The 20993-nt window shown below is 39.0% G+C and overlaps 3 non-coding genes across 3 annotated transcripts; 1 reads left to right on the top strand and 2 right to left on the bottom strand.

The window, feature by feature from the left end:
* Positions 1–1293: 1293 nt before the first annotated feature.
* Positions 1294–1401, bottom strand: LOC112788599 (small nucleolar RNA R71). Its single transcript, XR_003195958.1, has one exon. It is a non-coding gene; the product is annotated as a small nucleolar RNA R71 (small nucleolar RNA).
* A 6387-nt stretch (positions 1402–7788) lies between these two features.
* Positions 7789–7896, bottom strand: LOC112788492 (small nucleolar RNA R71). Its single transcript, XR_003195853.1, has one exon. It is a non-coding gene; the product is annotated as a small nucleolar RNA R71 (small nucleolar RNA).
* Positions 7897–16884: 8988 nt separating this feature from the next.
* On the top strand, positions 16885–16992 carry LOC112787397 (small nucleolar RNA R71). Its single transcript, XR_003194813.1, has one exon. It is a non-coding gene; the product is annotated as a small nucleolar RNA R71 (small nucleolar RNA).
* Positions 16993–20993: the final 4001 nt, after the last annotated feature.

The raw sequence follows: 20993 nt of genomic DNA, 5'->3' as shown, positions 1-20993 counted from the left end.
TTTTCCTCTAAAATTTCTTGTTCCTCTACTCTTCTTCTCTCTAATTTTGTATTTCATTTTAGTAATTGCTTACTTTGTTGTTGATGCACTTTTGTTCTTCCATTTTCCTTTAATGCAATTTATGATTCATGTTCTTTTATGATTGATTTGCTTTATTGTTGTTTAAATCCTTGCAATTGAGTAGTGTAGATTTATATTCCTTGTAATTTTACTATGCTTTCCTTTTATACCTTCCAAGTGTTTGATAAAATGCTTGATTGGATTTTAGTGTAGATTTTGAGCATTCTTGGCTTGGAGAGAGTGATTAGGCAATCTTGAGTCATGAAAACCCAACTCATGTTGGTGATCTAGAGTTGTTAGCTAATATTGTTTCCATTGACACTAATCTTTTGCTAATTAAATTAGTGAGTTGATTAGGACTTTTGGATTGAGATTAGCTAGTCTTGTTAGACTTTCTCCAAGTTTGAGGATAACATGATACCTTCCTCTATCTTCGGGGATGACGTAATAAGATAAATTCTTGTTATTATTGTGGTATGATTGATTAATCTTGTTTGACTTTCTCCCTATTTGTTGGAGTTGACTAAATAAGATGAATTAATCATTGCATGACTAGGATAGAAAACCTATGATCTCAACACTTGCCAAGAATGTCTCTCTTCCTTACTTGTCTTCTTTAAATACTTGCATGATTTACTCTTCTTGTCATTTAAATTCTTGCCCCTTTATATTTTATTGTCCCTATATAAATCAATACCCCCTTGTCCCCTCATAGCCAATAATCATTCACTTCATTGCAATTCCTCGTGAGACGACCTGGAGTCTAAATACTCCGGTTATTTCTTATTTGGGGATTGTTCTTTGTGACAACCTAAAAATTTAATTTGATACGAGAGTTGTTTGTTGGGTTGGATCTATACATGCAATGCAAATATTTTGTGAAATTCCTTACCCACAACAATTTTTGTGTCAAGAAGCATCTCAATCCCTTCCATTGGAGCAAACAACTTTGAGCATAAGCCTCAATTAGTTTCTCTAATGCAACAGAATTGCAAGTTTCATGGACTTCCATTGGAAGATCCTCATCAGTTCTTAGCTGAATTCTTGCAAATCTGTGACACTGTTAAGACCAATGGGGTTGACCCTAAAGTCTACAGACTTATGCTTTTTCCTTTCGCTGTAAGAGACAGAGCTAGGACATGGTTGGATTCACAACCTAAAGAAAGCCTGAACTCTTGGGAAAAGCTAGTCAATGCCTTCTTGGCAAAGTTCTTTCCACCTCAAAAATTGAGCAAGCTTAGAGTGGAAGTCTAAACCTTCAGACAGAAGGAAGGTGAATCCCTCTATGAAGCTTGGGAAAGATACAAGCAATTGATCAGAAGATGTCCTTCTGACATGCTTTCTAAATGGAGCATCATAGGTATTTTCTATGATGGTCTGTCTGAACTATCCAAGATGTCATTGGATAGCTCTGCTGGAGGATCTCTTTATCTGAAGAAGACGCCTACAGAAGCTCAAGAACTCATTAAAATGGTTGCAAATAACCAATTCATGTACACTTCTGAAAGGAATCCTGTGAATAATAGAATAACTCAGAAGAAAGGAGTTCTTGAGATTGATACTCTGAATGCCATATTGGCTCAGAATAAAATATTGACCCAAAAAGTCAATATGATTTCTCAGAGTCTATCTGGAATGCAAGCAGCAACAGGCAGTACTAAGGGAGCTTCCTTTGAAGAAGAAGCTTATGATCCTGAGAACCCAGCAATGGAAGAGGTGAATTACATGGGAGAACCCTATGGAAACACCTATAACCCTTCATGGAGAAATCATCCAAATCTCTCATGGAAGGATCAACAGAGACCTCAACAAGGTTTCAACAACAATAATGGTGGAAGAAACAAGTTTAGTAATAGCAAGCCTTTTCCATCATCTTCTCAGCAACAGACAGAGAATTCTAAGCAAAGCCACTCTGACTTATCAACGATTGTCTCTGATCTAATCAAAATCACTCAAAGTTTCATGACTGAAACAAAGTCCTCCATTAGAAATTTGGAGGCACAAGTGGGTCAGTTGAGTAAGAAAATTACTAAACTCCCTCCTAGTACTCTCCCAAGCAATACAGAAGAGAATCCAAAAAGAGAGTGCAAGGCCATAACCACAACCCACACGGCCAAACCTGGAGAGGAGGAAGAGGCAGTGATCTCCACTAAGGAAGACCTCAACGGACGTCCACTGACCTCCATGGAGTTCCCTAAAGAGGAACCATGGGAATCTGAGGCTCACACTGAGACCATAGAGATTCCAGTAAATTTACTTTTGCCATTCATGAGCTCGGATGAGTATTCCTCCTCTGAAGAGGATGAAGATGTTACTGAAGAGCAAGTTGCTAAGTACCTTGGAGCAATCATGAAGCTAAATGCCAAGTTGTTTAGTAATGAGACTTGGGAGGATGAACCTCCATTGCTCATCAAAGAACTGGATGACTTGACTAGGCAGAAATTACCTCTGAAGAGACAAGACCTTGGAAAATTCTCAATCCCTTGTACCATAGGCACCATGACCTTTGAGAAGGCTCTATGTGACCTAGGGTCAAGTATAAACCTTATGCCTCTCTCTGTAATGGAGAAGCTAGGGATCAATGAGGTACAAGCTGCAAGAATCTCACTGGAGATGGCAGACAATTCAAAGAAACAGGCTTATGGACTTGTAGAGGATGTCTTGGTAAAGGTTGAAGGCCACTACATCCCTGCTGACTTCATAATCCTAGAGACTGGGAAGTGTATGGATGAGCATCCTTGGCAGACCCTTCCTAGCCACAACAAACACTGTGATTGATGTTGATAGAGGAGAATTGATCATTCAAGTGAATGGAGACTCCCTTGTGTTTAAAGCTCAAGGATCTCCCTCTGTCACCATGGAGAGGAAGCATGAAGAACTTCTCTCAATACAGAGTCAAACAGAGCCCCCACAGTCAAACTCTAAGTTTGGTGTTGGGAGGCCACAACCAAACTTTAAGTTTGGTGTTGAACCCCCACATTCAAACTCTAAGTTTGGTGTTGGAGGTTCCAACATTGCTCTGAACATCTGTGAGGCTCCATGAGAGCCACTGTCAAGCTATTGACATTAAAGAAGTGCTTGTTGGGAGGCAACCCAATTTTTACTTATCTATGTTAAATTTCTATTTTCTATTTGTTATTTTATGCTTTCTGTAGGTTGATGATTATGTGAAGTCACAAAAATAATTGAAAAAGTAAAAACAGAAGAAAAAATAGAATGAAAAATAGAACACCCTGGAGGAGAAACTTACTGACGTTTAACGCTAGGAATAGGCAAGAAGCTGGCGTTAAACGCCAGAAATGGGCAGTAGCCTGGCGTTTAACGCCAGGATTGGCAGCAAAGGGCAGTTTTGCATACCACTTGGTGCAGGGATGAGAAATCCTTGACACCTCAGGATCTGTGGACCCCACAGGATCCCCACCTACCCCACCTCTCTCTCTCATCTTCAGCCATTCATCAATCACCTCAATACCTCTTCCCCAAAAAAAACCCCTCACCTATCAAATCCCACCATTCTCTTCACCACTCACATCCATCCTTCATAAAACCCCACCTAACCCACCATTCAAATTCAAACCACTTTCCCACCCAAACCCACCCATAATGGCCGAACCATACCCCCCTCTCCACTCCTATATAAACCCATCTTCACTCCTTCATTTTCACACAACCTAAACACTACTTCTCCCCTTTGGCCGAAACACAAAGCCCCCTCTATCTCCTCTATTTCTTCTTCTTCTACTCTCTTCTTTCTTCTTTTGCTCGAGGACGAGTGATGAGCGGATAATTTATACGCTTTTTGGCATTGTTTTTAGTATGATTTTAGTAGGATCTAGTTACTTTTAGGGATGTTTTCATTAGTTTTTATGTTAAATTCACATTTCTGGACTTTATTATGAGTTTGTGTGTTTTTCTGTGATTGCAGGTATTTTCTGCTGATGCTGTTGGATTCTGACCTCCCTGCACGCAAAGTGGATTTTCTGGAGCTACAGAACTCAAACTTGCGCGCTTCCAATTGTGTTGGAAAGTAGACATCCAGGGCTTTCCAGAAATGTATAATAGTCCATACTTTGGCCAATTTTAGACAACGTAAAAGGGCGTTGAACGCCAGTTCTATGCTGCTGTCTGGAGTTAAACGCCAGAAACAAGTCACAAACCAGAGTTGAACGCCAGAAATATGTTACAACCTGGCGTTCAACTCCAGAAAGAGCCTCTGCACGTGTAACATTCAAGCTCAGCCCAAGCACACACCAAGTGGGCCCCAGAAGTGGATTTATGCATCAATTACTTACTTCTGTAAACCCTAGTAACTAGTTTAGTATAAATAGAACTTTTTACTATTGTATTTTCATCTTTGGTCTCAGTTTTAATCTATTATTCATCTTAGGAGACTATTGATCACGTTTTGGGGGCTGGCCTCTCAGCCATGCCTGAACCTTTCACTTATGTATTTTTCAACGGTAGAGTTTCTGCACTCCATAGATTAAGGTGTGGAGCTCTGCTGTTCCTCAAGAATTAATGTAAAGTACTACTGTTTTCTATTCAATTCAACTTATTCCGCTTCTAAGATATTCATTCGCACTTCAACATGAATGTGATGAACGTGACAATCATCATCATTCCCTATGAATACGTGCCTGACAACCACTTCCGTTCTACCTTAGATTGAATGAGTATCTCTTAGATCTCTTAATCAGAATCTTCATGGTGTAAGCTAGATTGATGGCGGCATTCATGAGAATCCGGAAAGTCTAAACCTTGTCTGTGGTATTCCGAGTAGGATTCAGGGATTGAATGACTGTGACGAGCTTCAAACTCGCGAGTGCTGGGCGTAGTGACAGACGCAAAAGGAGGGTGAATCCTATTCCAACATGATCGAGAACCTCAGATGATTAGCCGTGCTGTGACAGAGCATTTGGACTATTTTCACAAGAGGATGTGATGTAGCCATTGACAACGGTGATGCCCTTACATAAAGCCAGCCATGGAAAGGAGTAAGATTGATTGGATGAAGACAGCAGGAAAGCAGAAGCTCAGAGGAACGAACGCATCTCCATACACTTATCTGAAATTATCACCAATGATATACATAAGTATTTCTATCTTTATCTTCTGTCTATTTATTATTAATTTTGAAAACTCCATAACCTTTGATATCCGCCTGACTGAGATTTACAAGGTGACCATAGCTTGCTTCAAACCAACAATCTTCGTGGGATCGACCCTTACTCACGTAAGGTTTATTACTTGGACGACCCAGTGCACTTGCTGGTTAGTTGTATCGAAGTTGTGAATGAAAAACGATTTATTAAGACGTGCGTACAGAGTTTCTGGCGCCGTTGCCTGGGATCACAATTTCGTGCACCAAGTTTTTGGCGCCGTTGCCGGGGATTGTTCGAGTTTGGACAACTGACGGTTCATCTTGTTGCTCAGATTTGGTAATTTTCTTTTTGTTTTATTTTCAAAAATTTTTCAAAAAAATCTTTCAAAAATTTCTCCTTTGTTTTCGAAAAAAATTTTAAAATAAAAATATTTTCAAAAATATATTTTTCTTCAGAATTTTTAAGAATGAATTCTAGTGTTTCATGAAGCATGTTGAAGCCTGGCTGGCTGTAAAGCCATGTCTAATTCTTTTGAATAGGGAATGTCAGGCGTGTCATGTCTGAGTTACATACTAAAGCTTGGCTGGCTATTAAGCCATGCCTGACCCTTTGATTGGAGCTTTAGACTAAAGAGCATAAGATTCCTGGAATTCATATTAAAAATTTTGGAATCCTTATTTTTCTTTTTCAAAATGATTTTCGAAAAAATTAAAAGAAAATACAAAAAAAAATCATAAAATCATAAAAATCAAAAAAATATTTTGTATTTCTTGTTTGAGTCTTTAGTCAAGTTGAAAGTTTGGTGTCAATTGCATATTCATCTTACATTTTTCGAAAAATCATGCATTCATAGTGTTCTTCATGATCTTCACGTTGTTCTTGGTAAGTCTTCTTGTTTGATCTTGATGTTTTCTTGTTTTGTGTCTTTTCTTGTCTTTCATATGCATTCTTGCATCCATAGAGTCTATACATGAAAAATTTCTAAGTTTGGTGTCTTGCATGTTTTCTTTGCATTAAAAATTTTTTCAAAAATATGTTCTTGATGTTCATCATAATCTTCAAAGTGTTCTTCGTGTTCATCTTGACATTCATAGCATTCTTGCATGCATGCATTGTTTTGATCCAAAATTTTCATGCATTGAGTCTTTTTCATGTTTTTCCCTCTCATCATTAAAAATTCAAAAATAAAAAAAAATATCTTTCCCTTTTTCACTCATAAATTTCGAAAATTTGAGTTGACTTTTTCAAAATTTTTTAAAATCTAGTTGTTTTTATGAGTCAAATCAAATTTTCAATTTAAAAATCTTATCTTTTTCAAAATCTTTTTCAAAAATCAAATATTTTTCATTTTTCTTATTTATTTTCGAAAATTATAAAAATATTTTTCAAAAATCTTTTTTTATTTTATCTCATAATTTTCGAAAATAACATCATCAATTAATGTTTTGATTCAAAAATTTCAAGTTTGTTACTTACTTGTTAAGAAAGATTCAAATTTTGAGTTCTAGAATCTTATCTTGTGATTTCTTGTGAATCAAGTCATGAATTGTGATTTTAAAAATTAAATCTTTTTCAAAACTAATTTCAATCATATCTTTTAAAAAATATCTCTTTATCTTATCTTTTTCAAAATTTGATTTTAAAATATCCTTTCTAACTTCTTATCCTCTTACCTCTTCAAAATTGAATTTCAAATTTGTTTCAACTAACTAACTAACTTTTTGTTTGTTTCTTATCTTTTTCAAAACTACCTAACTAACTCTCTCTCTCTAATTTTTGAAAATATCTTCCCTCTTTTTCAAAATTTCTTTTTAATTAACTAATTATTTTAACTTTTGATTTTAAAATTTCAAAAAAATCACTAACTCTTTTTCAAAAATTATTTTCGAAAATTCACTTCCCCCTCTCATCTTCTTCTATTTGTTTATTTATTTACTAACATCTCTTCCTCACTCACCAAAAATCCGAACCCCCTCTCTCTCTCTGAGTTCAGATTTTCTCTTCTTCTTTTCTTCTATTCACACAGGGACCTCTATACTGTGGTAAAAAGGATCCCTATTATTATTATTATTTTTCTGTCTCTCTTTTTCATATGAGCAGGAGCAAAGACAAGAACATTCTTGTTGAAGCAGATCCAGAACCTGAAAGGACTCTGAAGAGGAAACTAAGAGAAGCTAAATTACAACAATCCAGCAAGCACCTTTCAGAAACTTTCGAACAGGAAGAGGAGATGGCAGGCGAAAATAATAATAACGCAAGGAGAATGCTTGGTGACTTTACTGCACCTAATTCCAATTTACATGGAAGAAGCATCTCCATTCCTGCCATTGGAGCAAACAATTTTGAGCTGAAACCTCAATTAGTTCCTTTGATGCAGCAGAACTGCAAGTTTCGTGGACTTCCATCTGAAGATCCTTTTCAGTGCTTAACTGAATTCTTGTAGATATGTGATACTGTTAAGACTAATGGAGTAGATCCTGAAGTCTACAGGCTCATGATTTTCCCTTTTGCTGTAAGAGACAGAGCTAGAGTATGGTTGTACTCTCAACCTAAGGATAGCCTGAACTCTTGGGATAAGCTGGTCAAGGCTTTCTTAGCCAAGTTCTTTCCTCCTCAAAAGCTGAGTAAGCTTAGAGTGAATGTTCAGACTTTCAGACAGAAAGAAGGTGAATCCCTCTATGAAGCTTGGGAGAGATACAAAGGACTGACCAAAAAGTGTCCTTCTGACATGCTTTCAGAATGGACCATCCTGGACATATTCTATGATGGTCTGTCTGAATTAGCTAAAATATCATTGGATACCTCTGCAGATGAATCCATTCACTTAAAGAAAATGCCTGCAGAAGCTCAAGAACTCATTGACATGGTTGCCAACAACCAGTTCATGTACGCTTCTGAAAGGAATCCTGTGAATAATGGGACGCCTATGAAGAAGGGAGTTCTTAAAATTGATACTTTGAATGCTATATTGGCTCAGAATAAAATATTGACTCAGCAAGTCAATATGATTTCTCAGAGTCTGAATGGAATGCAAGCTGCATCCAGCAGTACTCAAGAGGCAGCTTCTGAAGAAGAAGCCTATGATCCTGAAAACCCTGCAATAGCAGAGGTAAATTACTTAGGTGAACCTTATGGAAACACCTATAACCCCTCATGGAGAAATCACCCAAATCTCTCATGGAAGGATCAACAAAAGCCTCAACAAGGCTTTAATAATGGTGGAAGAAATAGGTTTAACAATAGTAAACCTTTTCCATCATCCACTCAGCAACAGACAGAGAATTCTGAGTAGAATCCATCTAGCTTAGCAAATTTAGTCTCTGATCTATCTAAGGCCACTGTGAGATTCATGAATGAAATAAGATCCTCCATTAGAAATTTGGAAGCACAAGTGGGCCAGCTGAGTAAAAGGATCACTAAAATCCCTCCTAGTACTCTCCCAAGCAATATAGAAGAAAATCCAAAAGGAGAGTGCAAGGCCATTGACATAACCACCATGGCCGAACCTGTAAGGGAGGTTGAAGACGTGAATCCCAGTGAGGAAGACCTCCTGGGACGTCCAGTGATCAATAAGGAGTTTCCCTCTGAGGAACCAAGAGAATCTGAGACTCATCTAGAGACCATAGAGATTCCATTGAACCTCCTTATGCCATTCATGAGCTCTGATGAGTATTTCTCTTCTGAAGAGAATGAAGATGTTACTGAAGAGCAAACTGCCAAGTTTCTTGGTGCAATCATGAAGCTGAATGCCAAATTATTTGGTATTGAGACTTGGGAAGATGAACCTCCCTTGTTCACCAATGAACTAAGTGATCTGGATCAACTGAGATTGTCTCAGAAGAAACAGGATCCTGGAAAGTTCGTAATACCTTGTACCATAGGCAACATGATCTTTGAAAAGGCTCTGTGTGACCTTGGTTCAGGGATAAACCTCATGCCCCTCTCTGTAATATAGAAACTGGGAATCTATGGGGTACAAGCTGCTAAAATCTCATTAGAGATGGCAGACAATTCAAGAAAACAGGCTTATGGACAAGTAGAGGACGTGTTAGTAAAGGTTGAAGGCCTTTACATCCCTGCTGATTTCATAGTCCTAGATTCTGGAAAGGATGAGGATGAATTCATCATCCTTGGAAGACCCTTCCTAGCCACAGCAAGAGCTGTGATTGATGTTGACAGAAGTGAATTAGTCCTTCAATTGAATGGGGACTCCCTTGTGTTTACAACTTAAGGTTATCCTTCTGTAAACATGGAGAGGAAGCATAAAAAGCTTCTCTCAAAACAGAGTCAACCAGAGCCCCCACAGTCAAACTCTAAGTTTGGTGTTGGGAGGCCACAACTAAACTCTAAGTTTGGTGTTGAACTCCCATATCCAAACTCTAAGTTTGGTGTTGGGGAGTCTCAATAATGCTCTGAACATCTGTGAGGCTACATGAGAGCCCACTGTCAAGCTATTGACATTAAAGAAGCACTTATTGGGAGGAAACCCAATTTTTATTTATCTAATTCTATTTTTCTTGTTCTTTCATGTTTTATTAGGTTAATGATCATGTGGAGTCACAAAATAAATATAAAAATTGAAAAACGGAATCAAAAACAGCAGAAGAAAAATCACACCCTGGAGGAAGGCCTTACTGGCGTTTAAACGCCAGTAAGAAGCATCTGGCTGGCGTTCAATGCCAGAACAGAGCATGGTTCTGGTGCTGAACGCCCAAAATGGGCAGCATCTGGGTGTTTGAACGCCAGAATTGCACCCTGGAGAAGAGCTGGCACTGAATTGCATGGTTCTGGCGTTCAACGCCCAGAACAAGCACCAATCTGGCGCTGAACGCCCAGAGTTGTGTGCAAAGGCATTTTGCATGCCTAATTTGGTGCAAGGTTGTAAATCCTTGAACACCTCAGGATCTGTAGACCCCACAGGATCACCTCAGGATCTGTGGACCCCACAGGATCTCTACCTACCTCCACTCACTTCTTCTCACCCCTCTTTCACACAATCCCATAAACACTCATCCCAAAACTCTTCACTAATCACCTCAATCTCTCTTCCCTATCACCACTTCACCACTCACATCCATCCACTCTTCCCCATAAACCTACCTCATAAACACCACTGATGCACGAAATTGTGATGTCCAGGCTCGAACAATCCCTGGTAATGGCTCCAAAAACTTGGTGCTCTGATCTTAATTCATGATTGTCACAACTTCGATACAACTAACCAGCAAGTGCACTGGGTCGTCCAAGTAATACCTTACGTGAGTAAGGGTCGAATCCCACGGAGATTGTTGGTATGAAGCAAGCTATGGTCACCTTGCAAATCTCAGTTAGGCAGATATAAATTGATAATGGTGTTTTCAAATTTAATATAATAAAATAAGGATAGAAAGACTTATGTAATTCATTGGTAGGAATTTCAGATAAGCGAATGGAGATGCTTTTCATTCCTCTGAACCCCTGCTTTCCTGCTATCTTCATCCAATCAGTCTTACTCCTTTCCATGGCTGGCTTTATGCAAGGGCATCACCGTTGTCAGTGGCTACATCCCCTCCTCTCAGTGAATAATATGCTCACGCACCCTGTCACGGCACGGCTATTCATCTGTCGGTTCTCGATCATGCTGGAATAGGATTCACTCTCCTTTTGCGTCTGTCACTAACGCCCAACAATCGCGAGTTTGAAGCTCGTCACAGTCATTCAATCATTGAATCCTACTCAGAATACCACAGACAAGGTTTAGACCTTCCGGATTCTCTTGAATGCCGCCATCATTCTAGCTTACGCCACGAAGATTCTGGTTAGGAGATCTAAGAGATACTCATTCTAGCTTATTTCATGTAGAACAGAAGTTTTTGTCAGGCACGAGTTCATAAGGGAGAAGGATGATGAGCGTCACACATAATCATCACCTTCATCACGTTCTTGGGTGCGAATGGATATCTTAGAAGCGAAATAAGAAGAATTGAATAGAAAACAGTAGTACTTTGCATTAATCTTTGAGGAACAACAGAGCTCCACACCTTAATCTATGGAGTGTAGAAACTCTACCGTTGAAAATACATAAGTGAAGGTCCAGGCATGGCCGAGATGGCCAGCCCCCTAAAACGTGATCAAAGGATCATAAGGTAATCCAAAGATGGTCTCCAAGACTTCTAATACAATAGTAAGAGGTCCTATTTATAATAAACTAGTCACTAGGGTTTACATGAGTAAGTAATTGATGAATAAATCCACTTCCGGGGCCCACTTGGTGTGTGTTTGGGCTGAGCCTGAGTGTTGCACGTGCAGAGGCCATTTGTGGAGTTGAACGCCAGTTTCTGTGCCAGTTTGGGCGTTCAACTCTGGTTTTGGATCCTTTTCTGGCGCTGGACGCCAGATTTGGGTAGAAAGCTGGCGTTGAACGCCAGTTTACGTCGTCTATTCTTGGCCAAAGTATGGACTATTATATATTGCTGGAAAGCCCTGGATGTCTACTTTCCAACGCAATTGGAAGCGCGCCATTTCGAGTTCTGTAGCTCCAGAAAATCCACTTTGAGTGCAGGGAGGTCAGAATCCAACAGCCTCAGCAGTCCTTCTTCAACCTCTGAATCTGATTTCTGCTCAAGTCCCTCAATTTCAGCCAGAAAATACCTGAAATCATAGAAAAACACACAAACTCATAGTAAAGTCCAGAAATGTGAATTTAACATAAAAACTAATGAAAACATCCCTAAAAGTAACTAGATCCTACTAAAAACATACTAAAAACAATGCCAAAAAGCGTATAAATTATCCGCTCATCACAACACCAAACTTAAATTGTTGCTTGTCCCCAAGCAACTGAAAATCAAATAGGATAAAAAGAAGAGAATATACTATAAATTCCAAACTATCAATGAAACATAGTTTCAATCATATGAGCGGGACTTATAGCTTTTTGCCTCTTGAATAGTTTTGGCATCTCACTTTATCCATTGAGGTTCAGAATGATTGGCATCTATAGGAACTTCAGATTTCGAATAGTGTTATTGACTCTCCTAGTTCAGTATGATGATTCTTGAACACAGCTTCTTTATGAGTCTTGGCCGTGGCCCTAAGCACTTTGTTTTCCAGTATTACTACCGGATACATCAATGCCACAGACACATAATTGGGTGAACCTTTTCAGATTGTGACTCAGCTTTGCTAAAGTCCCCAATTAGAGGTGTCCAGGGTTCTTAAGCACACTCTTTGTTTGCTTTGGACCTTGACTTTAACCGCTCAGTCTCAAGTTTTCACTTGACACCTACACGCCACAAGCACATGGTTAGGGACAGCTTGGTTTAGCCGCTTAGACCAGGATTTTATTCCTTTAGGCCCTCCTATCCACTGATACTCAAAGCCTTGGGATCCTTTTTATTTGCCCTTGCCTTTTGGTTTTAAGGGTTATTGGCTTTTTCTGCTTGATTTTTCTTTTTTTTTTTTCTCTTTTTTTTTCTATATATTTTTTTCGCATATTTTTTTGCTTTTTTTTTTTCTTTTTTTTTTTTTCTGCAAGCTTTGTTCTTTGCTGCTTTTTCTTGCTTCAAGAATCATTTTTATGATTTTTCAGATTATCAAATAACATGTCTCCTAGTCATCATTCTTTCAATAGCCAACATATTTAACATTCTTAAACAACAACTTCAAAAGACATATGCACTGTTCAAGCATACATTCAGAAAACAAGAAGCATTGTCACCACATCAATATGATGAAACTAAGTTCAAGGATAAATTCGAAACTCATGTACTTCTTGTTCTTTTGAATTAAAACATTTTTCATTTAAGAGAGGTGATGGATTCATAGAACATTCATATCTTTAAGACAAAGTTACTAACTACTAATGATCATGTAATGAAGACACAAACATAGATAAGCACATAACATAGAAAACGAAAAACAGAGAAAGCAAGAACAAGGAATGAATCCACCTTAGTGATGGTGGCGTTTCCTTCTTGAGGAACCAATGATGTCCTTGAGCTCTTCTATGTCTCTTCCTTGTCTTTGTTGCTCCTCCCTCATTGCTTTTTGATCATCTTTTATTTCATGAAGCATGATGGAGTGCTCTTGATGTTCCACCCTTAGTTGTCCCATATTGGAACTTAATTCTTCTAGGGAGGTGTTGATGTGCTCCCAATAGTTTTGTGGAGGAAAGTGCATTTGAGGCATTTCCGGAATCTCATGGTGATGAGCTTCTTGCGCATCTTGAGCTCCATGACTGGGCTCTCTTGCTTGCTCCATCTTTTTCTTAGTGATGGGCTTTTCCTCTTTAATGAGGATATCTCCCTCTATGTCAATCCCAGCTGAATTGCATAGGTGGCAAATGAGGTGAGGAAAGGCTAACCTTGCCATAGTGGAGGACTTGTCAGCCACCTTGTAGAGTTCTTGAGGTATAATCTCATGAACTTCCACCTCTTCTCCAATCATGATGCTATGGATCATGATGGCCCGGTCTATAGTAACTTCAGACCGGTTGCTAGTGGGAATGATTGAGCATTGAATAAACTCCAACCATCCTCTAGCTATAGGCTTGAGGTCCAATCTTCTTAGTTGAACCGGCTTGCCTTTGGAGTCAATCTTCCATTGAGCTCCTTCTATACATATGTCCATAAGGACTTGGTCCAACCTTTGATCAAAGTTGACTCTCCTTGTGTAGGGGCGTGCGTTCTCTTCCATGTATGGCAAGTTGAACGCCAACCTCACATTCTCCGGACTAAAATCTAAGTATTTCCCCCGAACCATTGTAACATAGTTCTTTGGATCCGGGTTCTTACTTTGATCATGGTTCTTGGTGATCCATGCATTGGCATAGAACTCTTGAACCATTAGGATGCCGACTTGTTGGATGGGATTTGTTAGAACTTCCCAACCTCTTCTTTGAATTTCATGTCGGATCTCCGGATACTCATTTCTTTTGAGTTTAAAAGGGACCTCAGGGATCACCTTCTTCTTGGCCACAACATCATAGAAGTGGTCTTGATGGGCTTTGGAGATGAACCTTTCCATCTCCCATGACTCGGATGTGAAAGCATTTATCTTCCCTTTCTCTCTTCTAGAGGATTCTCCGGTCTTAGGTGCCATCAATGGTAATGGAAAAACAAAAAAGCTATGCTTTTACCACACCAAACTTAGAATATTGCTCGCCCTCGAGCAATAAACAAAAGAATAGAAGAAGAAGAAGAAGAATTATGGAGAGGGAGATGTGGTTTCGGCCAAGAGGAGTGTAGAGGGGTGTGTTGTGTGAAGTTGATGAAGAATGGAGGGCTTTATATAGGGTAGGGAAGGGGGGGTATTGGTTCGGCCATATGGGTGGTTTTGGGTGGGAAATTGGTTTTAAATTTTGAAGGTAGGTGGAGTTTATGAGATAGGTTTATGGGGAAGAGTGGATGGATGTGAGTGGTGAAGAGGTGATGGGGAAGAGAGTTTGAGGTAATTGGTGAAGGGTTTTTGGGGAAGAGTGTTTATGGGGTTGTGTGAAAGAGAGTGGTGAGAAGAGGTGAGTGGAGGTATGTGGGGATCCTGTAGGGTCCACAGATCCTGAGTGGATCCTGTGGGGTCCACAGATCCTGAGATGATCCTGTGGGGTCCACAGATCCTGAGGTGTCAAGGCATTTACATCCCTGCACCATTTAGGCATGTAAAAATGCCTTTGTACCCAACTCTGGGCGTTCAGCGCCAGGTTGGTGGCCATTTTGGGCGTTCAACGCCCATCTGTGTGCCATTTCTGGCGTTGAACGCCAGAACCATGCCTGTTCTGGCGTTCAGCGCCCAGAAGCTGCCCATTTTGGGCGTTCAGCGCCAGAACCATGCTCTGTTCTGGCGCTGAACGCCAGACAGATGCTCCTCCAGGGTGTGATTTTTCTTCTTCTGTTTTTGATTCCATTTTCAATTTTTCTATTTCTTTTGTGACTCCACATGATCATGAACCTAAGAAAACATGAAAAACAATAAAAATAAGAATTAGATAAACATTGGGTTGCCTCCCAACAAGCGCTTCTTTAATGTCAATAGCTTGACAGTGGGCTCTCATGGAGCCTCACAGATGTGCAGAGCTTTGTTGAGACTCTCCAACACCAAACTTAGAGTTTGGATATGGGAGTTCAACACCAAACTTAGAGTTTGGTTGTGGCCTCCCAACACCAAACTTAGAGTTTGACTGTGGGGGCTCTGGTTGACTCTGCTTTGAGAGAAGCTTTTCAAGCTTCCTCTCCATGGTTGCAGAGGGAGATCCTTGAGTTTTGAATACAAGGGAGTTCTCATTCCATTGAAGGACTATTTCACCTCTGTCAACATCAATCACAGCTCTTGCTGTGGCCAGGAAAGGTCTTCCTAGGATGATGGATTCATCCTCTTCCTTTCCAGTATCCAGGACTATGAAATCAGTAGGTACGTAAAGGCCCTCAACCTTTACTAATACATCTTCTACTTGTCCATAAGCCTGTCTTCTTGAGATGTCTGCCATCTCTAGTGAGATTTTAGCAGCTTGCACCCCATAGATTCCCAGTTTCTCTACTACAGAGAGGGGCATGAGGTTTATTCCTGAACCAAGGTCACAAAGAGCTTTAAAGATCATGGTGCCTATGGTACAGGGTATTATGAACTTTCCAGGATCCTGTCTCTTCTGAGGCAATGTCAGTTGATCCAGATCACTTAGTTCATTGATGAACAAGGGAGGTTCAACTTCCCAAGCATCAATGCCAAACAATTTGGCATTCAGCTTCATGATTGCACCAAGAAACTTGGCAGTTTGCTCTTTAGTGACATCCTCATTCTCTTCAGAAGAGGAATACTCATCAGAGCTCATGAAGGGCATAAGGAGGTTCAATGGAATCTCTATGGTCTCTAGATGAGTCTCAGATTCCTTTGGTTCCTCAGAGGGAAGCTCCTTATTTACCACTGGACGTCCCAGGGGGTCTTCCTCCTTGGGATTCATGTCCTCTCCTCTCCTCACAGGTTCGGCCATGGCGCTTATGTCAATGGCCTTGCACTCTCCTTTTGGGTTCTATTCTGTATTGCTTGGGAGAGTACTAGGAGGGATTTCAATGATCCTTTTACTCAGCTGGCCCACTTGTGCTTCCAGATTTCTAATGGAAGACCTTGTTTCATTCATGAAACTTACAGTGGCCTTAGATAGATCAGAGACTAGATTTGCTAAATTAGAGGCATTTTGTTCAGAGTTCTCTTTCTGTTGCTGAGTTGATGATGGAAAAGGCTTGCTATTGCTAAACCTGTTTCTTCCACCATTATTAAAGCCTTGTTGGGGCTTTTGATCCTTCCATGGGAAATTTGGATGATTTCTCCATATTGAGTTATAGGTGTTTCCATAAGGTTCACCTAAGTAATTTACCTCTGCTATTGCAGGGTTCTCAGGATCATAAGCTTCTTCTTCAGAAGATGCCTCTTGAGTACTGTTGGATGCAGCTTGCATTCCATGCTGACTCTGAGAGATCATATTGACTTGCTGAGTCAATATTTTATTCTGAGCCAATATGGCATTCAGAGTATCAACCTCAAGAACTCCCTTCTTCATAGGCGTCCCATTACTCACAGGATTCCTTTCAGAAGTGTACATGAACTGGTTATTAGCAACCATGTCAATGAGTTCTTGAGCTTCTGCAGGCGTTTTCTTTAGGTGAATGGATCCACCTGTAGAAGTGTCCAGTGACATCTTTGATAGCTCAGATAAACCATCATAGAATATATCCAGGATGGTCCATTCTGAAAGCATGTCAGAAGGACACTTTTTGGTCAACTGTTTGTATCTTTCCCAAGCTTCATAGAGGGATTCACCTTCTTTCTGTCTGAAGGTTTGAACATCAGCTCTAAGCTTGCTCAGCTTTTGAGGAGGAAAGTACTTGGCTAAGAAAGCCGTGACCAGCTTATCCCAAGAGTTCAGGCTGTCTTTGGGTTGAGAATCCAACCATAATCTAGCTCTGTCTCTTACAGCAAAAGGGAAAAACATGAGCCTGTAGACTTCAGGATCTACTCCATTAGTCTTAACAGTATCACATATCTGCAAGAATTCAGTTAAGAACTGAAAAGGATCTTCAGATGGAAGTCCATGAAACTTGCAGTTCTGCCGCATTAGAGAAACTAATTGAGGTTTCAGCTCAAAGTTGTTTGCTCCAATGGCAGGAATGGAGATGCTTCTTCCATGTAAACTGGAATTAGGTGCAGTAAAGTCACCAAGCATCTTCCTTACATTATCATTATTTTCGGCTGCCATCTCCTCTGCCTGTTCGAAAATTTCTGAAAGGGTATCTCTAGATTGTTGTATTTTAGCTTCTCTTAATTTTCTCTTCAGAGTCCTTTCAGGTTCTGGATCTGCTTCCACAAGAATGTTCTTATCCTTGCTCCTGCTCATATGACAAAGAAGAAGGCACAGAAAAGTGACAATAATAATAGAGATCCTTTATACCACTGTATAGGGATCCCTTTGTGAGTGGAAGAACAGAGGGGGAGACAAAGAATGTAATGTAATGGAAGAAACACAACTGTGAGGAGGCTTTGAGATGTGAGATGAGATGTTAGGATATGAATGAATAAATAGAATAAGATGGGAGAGGGAGAATTTTCGAAAATATTTTTGAAAAAGAGTTAGTGATTTTCGAAAATGGTTTTTGAAAAATGTTAGTATTTTTTTTCGAAATTTTTTTTAAATAAAAAATAAAAATAATTAGTTAATAAAAAAGAAATTTTTGAAAAAGAGGGAAGATATTTTCGAAAATTAGAGAGAGAGAGTTAGTTAGGTAGTTTTGAAAACGTTAAGAAACAAACAAAAAGTTAGTTAGTTAGTTGAAACAAATTTTGAAAAGATAAGAAGTTAGGAGGTTAGAAAAGATATTTTGAAAAGATATTTTTGAAAAAGATAAGATAAGAAGATATTTTTGAAAAGATATGATTGAAATTAGTTTTAAAAAAGATTTGATTTTTAAAATCACAATTAATGACTTGATTCATAAGAAATCACAAGATATGATTCTAGAACTTAAAGTTTGAATCTTTCTTAACAAGCAAGTAACAAACTTCAAATTTTTGAATCAAAACATTAATTGATTATGTTATTTTCGAAAATTTGGTCTAAAAATAAGAAAAAGATTTTTGAAAAATATTTTTGGAATTTTCGAAAATAACTAAGAATTTTGAAAAAGATTTGATTTTTGAAAAAGATTTTGAAAAAGATAAGATTTTCAAATTGAAAATTTGATTTGACTCATAAGAAACAACTTGATTTTTTAAAAATTTTTGAAAAAGTCAACTCAAATTTTCGAATTTGATGAGAGAAAAAGGGAAAGATATTTTTTTGATTTTTGAAATTTTTATGAAAAACATGAAAATTATGCAATGCATGAAATTTTTAGATCAAAACAATGAATGCATGCAAGAATGCTATGAATGTCAAGATGAACACCAAGAACACTATGAATATCAAGATTAACATCATAGACACAATTTTGAAAAATTTTTAATGCAAAGAAAACATGCAAGACACCAAACTTAGAATTCTTTAATGCTTAGACACTAAGAATTCAAGAATGCATATGATAAACATGAAAAGACACAAAACAAAAAATCATCAAGATCAAACAAGAAGACTTACCAAGAACAACTTGAAGATCATGAAGAACATTATGAATGCATGATATTTTCGAAAAAATGCTAGATGCACATGCAAATGACACCAAACTTATGATATGACTCAAGACTCAAACAAGAAACAGAAAAATATTTTTGATTTTTATGATTTTCTAAATTTTTTGGATTTTTTTGAAAATTATATGAAAAAGAAAAAGAAAAATTAAGGATTCCAAAATTTTTAACATGAATTCCAGGAATCTTGCATTCTTAGTCTAAAGCTTCAGTCCAGGAATTAGACATGGCTCACTAGCCAGCCAAGCTTTCAATGAAAGCTCCGGTCCAAAACACTAGACATGGCCAATGGCCAGCCAAGCTTCAGCATGTAATTCAGACATGACACGCCTGACATATCCTACAGTCGTGTAACAACTGATGGTTGGAAGCCTCAGTCCAAAGGAATTTAGACATGGCTTTACAGCCAGCCAGGCTTCACATGCTTCATGAAACACTAGAATTCATTCTTAAAAATTTTGAATAAAAATTTTTTTTAAAACATTTTTATTATTTTCGAAAACAGATGAGAAAGTTTTGAAAATATTTTTGAAAAGAAAACAAAAAGAAAATTACCTAATCTGAGCAACAGGATGAACCGTCAGTTGTCCAAACTCAAACAATCCCCGGCAACGGCGCCAAAAACTTGATGCACGAAATTGTGATGTCCAGGCTCGAACAATCCCTGGTAATGGCTCCAAAAACTTGGTGCTCTGATCTTAATTCATGATTGTCACAACTTCGATACAACTAACCAGCAAGTGCACTGGGTCGTCCAAGTAATACCTTACGTGAGTAAGGGTCGAATCCCACGGAGATTGTTGGTATGAAGCAAGCTATGGTCACCTTGCAAATCTCAGTTAGGCAGATATAAATTGATAATGGTGTTTTCGAATTTAATATAATAAAATAGGGATAGAAAGACTTATGTAATTCATTGGTAGGAATTTCAGATAAGCGAATGGAGATGCTTTTCGTTCCTCTGAACCCCTGCTTTCCTGCTATCTTCATCCAATCAGTCTTACTCCTTTCCATGGCTGGCTTTATGCAAGGGCATCACCGTTGTCAGTGGCTACATCCCCTCCTCTCAGTGAATAATATGCTCACGCACCCTGTCACGGCACGGCTATTCATCTATCGGTTCTCGATCATGCTGGAATAGGATTCACCCTCCTTTTGCGTCTGTCACTAACGCCCAACAATCGCGAGTTTGAAGCTCGTCACAGTCATTCAATCATTGAATCCTACTCAGAATACCACAGACAAGGTTTAGACTTCGGATTCTCTTGAATGCGCATCATTCTAGCTTACGCCACGAAGATTCAGTTAGAGATCTAAGAGATACTCATTCTAGCTTATTTCATGTAGAACAGAATGTTTGTAGCACGTTCATAAGGAGAAGATGATGACGTCACACATAATCATCACTTCATCACGTCTTGGTGCGAATGGATATCTTAGAAGCAAATAAGAAATTGAATTGAAAACAGTAGTACTTTACATTAATCTTTGAGGAACAGCAGAGCTCCACACCTTAATCTATGGAGTGTAGAAACTCTACCGTTGAAAATACATAAGTGAAGGTCCAGGCATGGCCGAGATGGCCAGCCCCCTAAAACGTGATCAAAGGATCATAAGGTAATCCAAAGATGGTCTCCAAGACTTCTAATACAATAGTAAGAGGTCCTATTTATAATAACTAGTCACTAGGGTTTACATGAGTAAGTAATTGATGAATAAATCCACTTCCGGGGCCCACTTGGTGTGTGTTTGGGCTGAGCCTGAGTGTTGCACGTGCAGAGGCCATTTGTGGAGTTGAACGCCAGTTTCTGTGCCAGTTTGGGCGTTCAACTCTGGTTTTGGATCCTTTTCTGGCGCTGGACGCCAGATTTGGGTAGAAGCTGGCGTTGAACGCCAGTTTACATCGTCTATTCTTGGCCAAAGTATGGACTATTATATATTGCTGGAAAGCCCTGGATGTCTACTTTCTAACGCAATTGGAAGCGCGCCATTTCGAGTTCTGTAGCTCCAGAAAATTTACTTTGAGTGCAGGGAGGTCAGAATCCAACAGCCTCAGCAGTCCTTCTTCAACCTCTGAATCTGATTTCTGCTCAAGTCCCTCAATTTCAGCCAGAAATACCTGAAATCATAGAAAAACACACAAACTCATAGTAAAGTCCAGAAATGTGAATTTAACATAAA

Source organism: Arachis hypogaea, chromosome 20, assembly GCF_003086295.3.
Source record: "Arachis hypogaea cultivar Tifrunner chromosome 20, arahy.Tifrunner.gnm2.J5K5, whole genome shotgun sequence".
Lineage (NCBI taxonomy): Eukaryota > Viridiplantae > Streptophyta > Magnoliopsida > Fabales > Fabaceae > Arachis > Arachis hypogaea.
The sequence above is the reverse complement of the archived record's forward strand: the minus strand, read 5'-3'. Positions and strand labels throughout refer to the sequence as shown.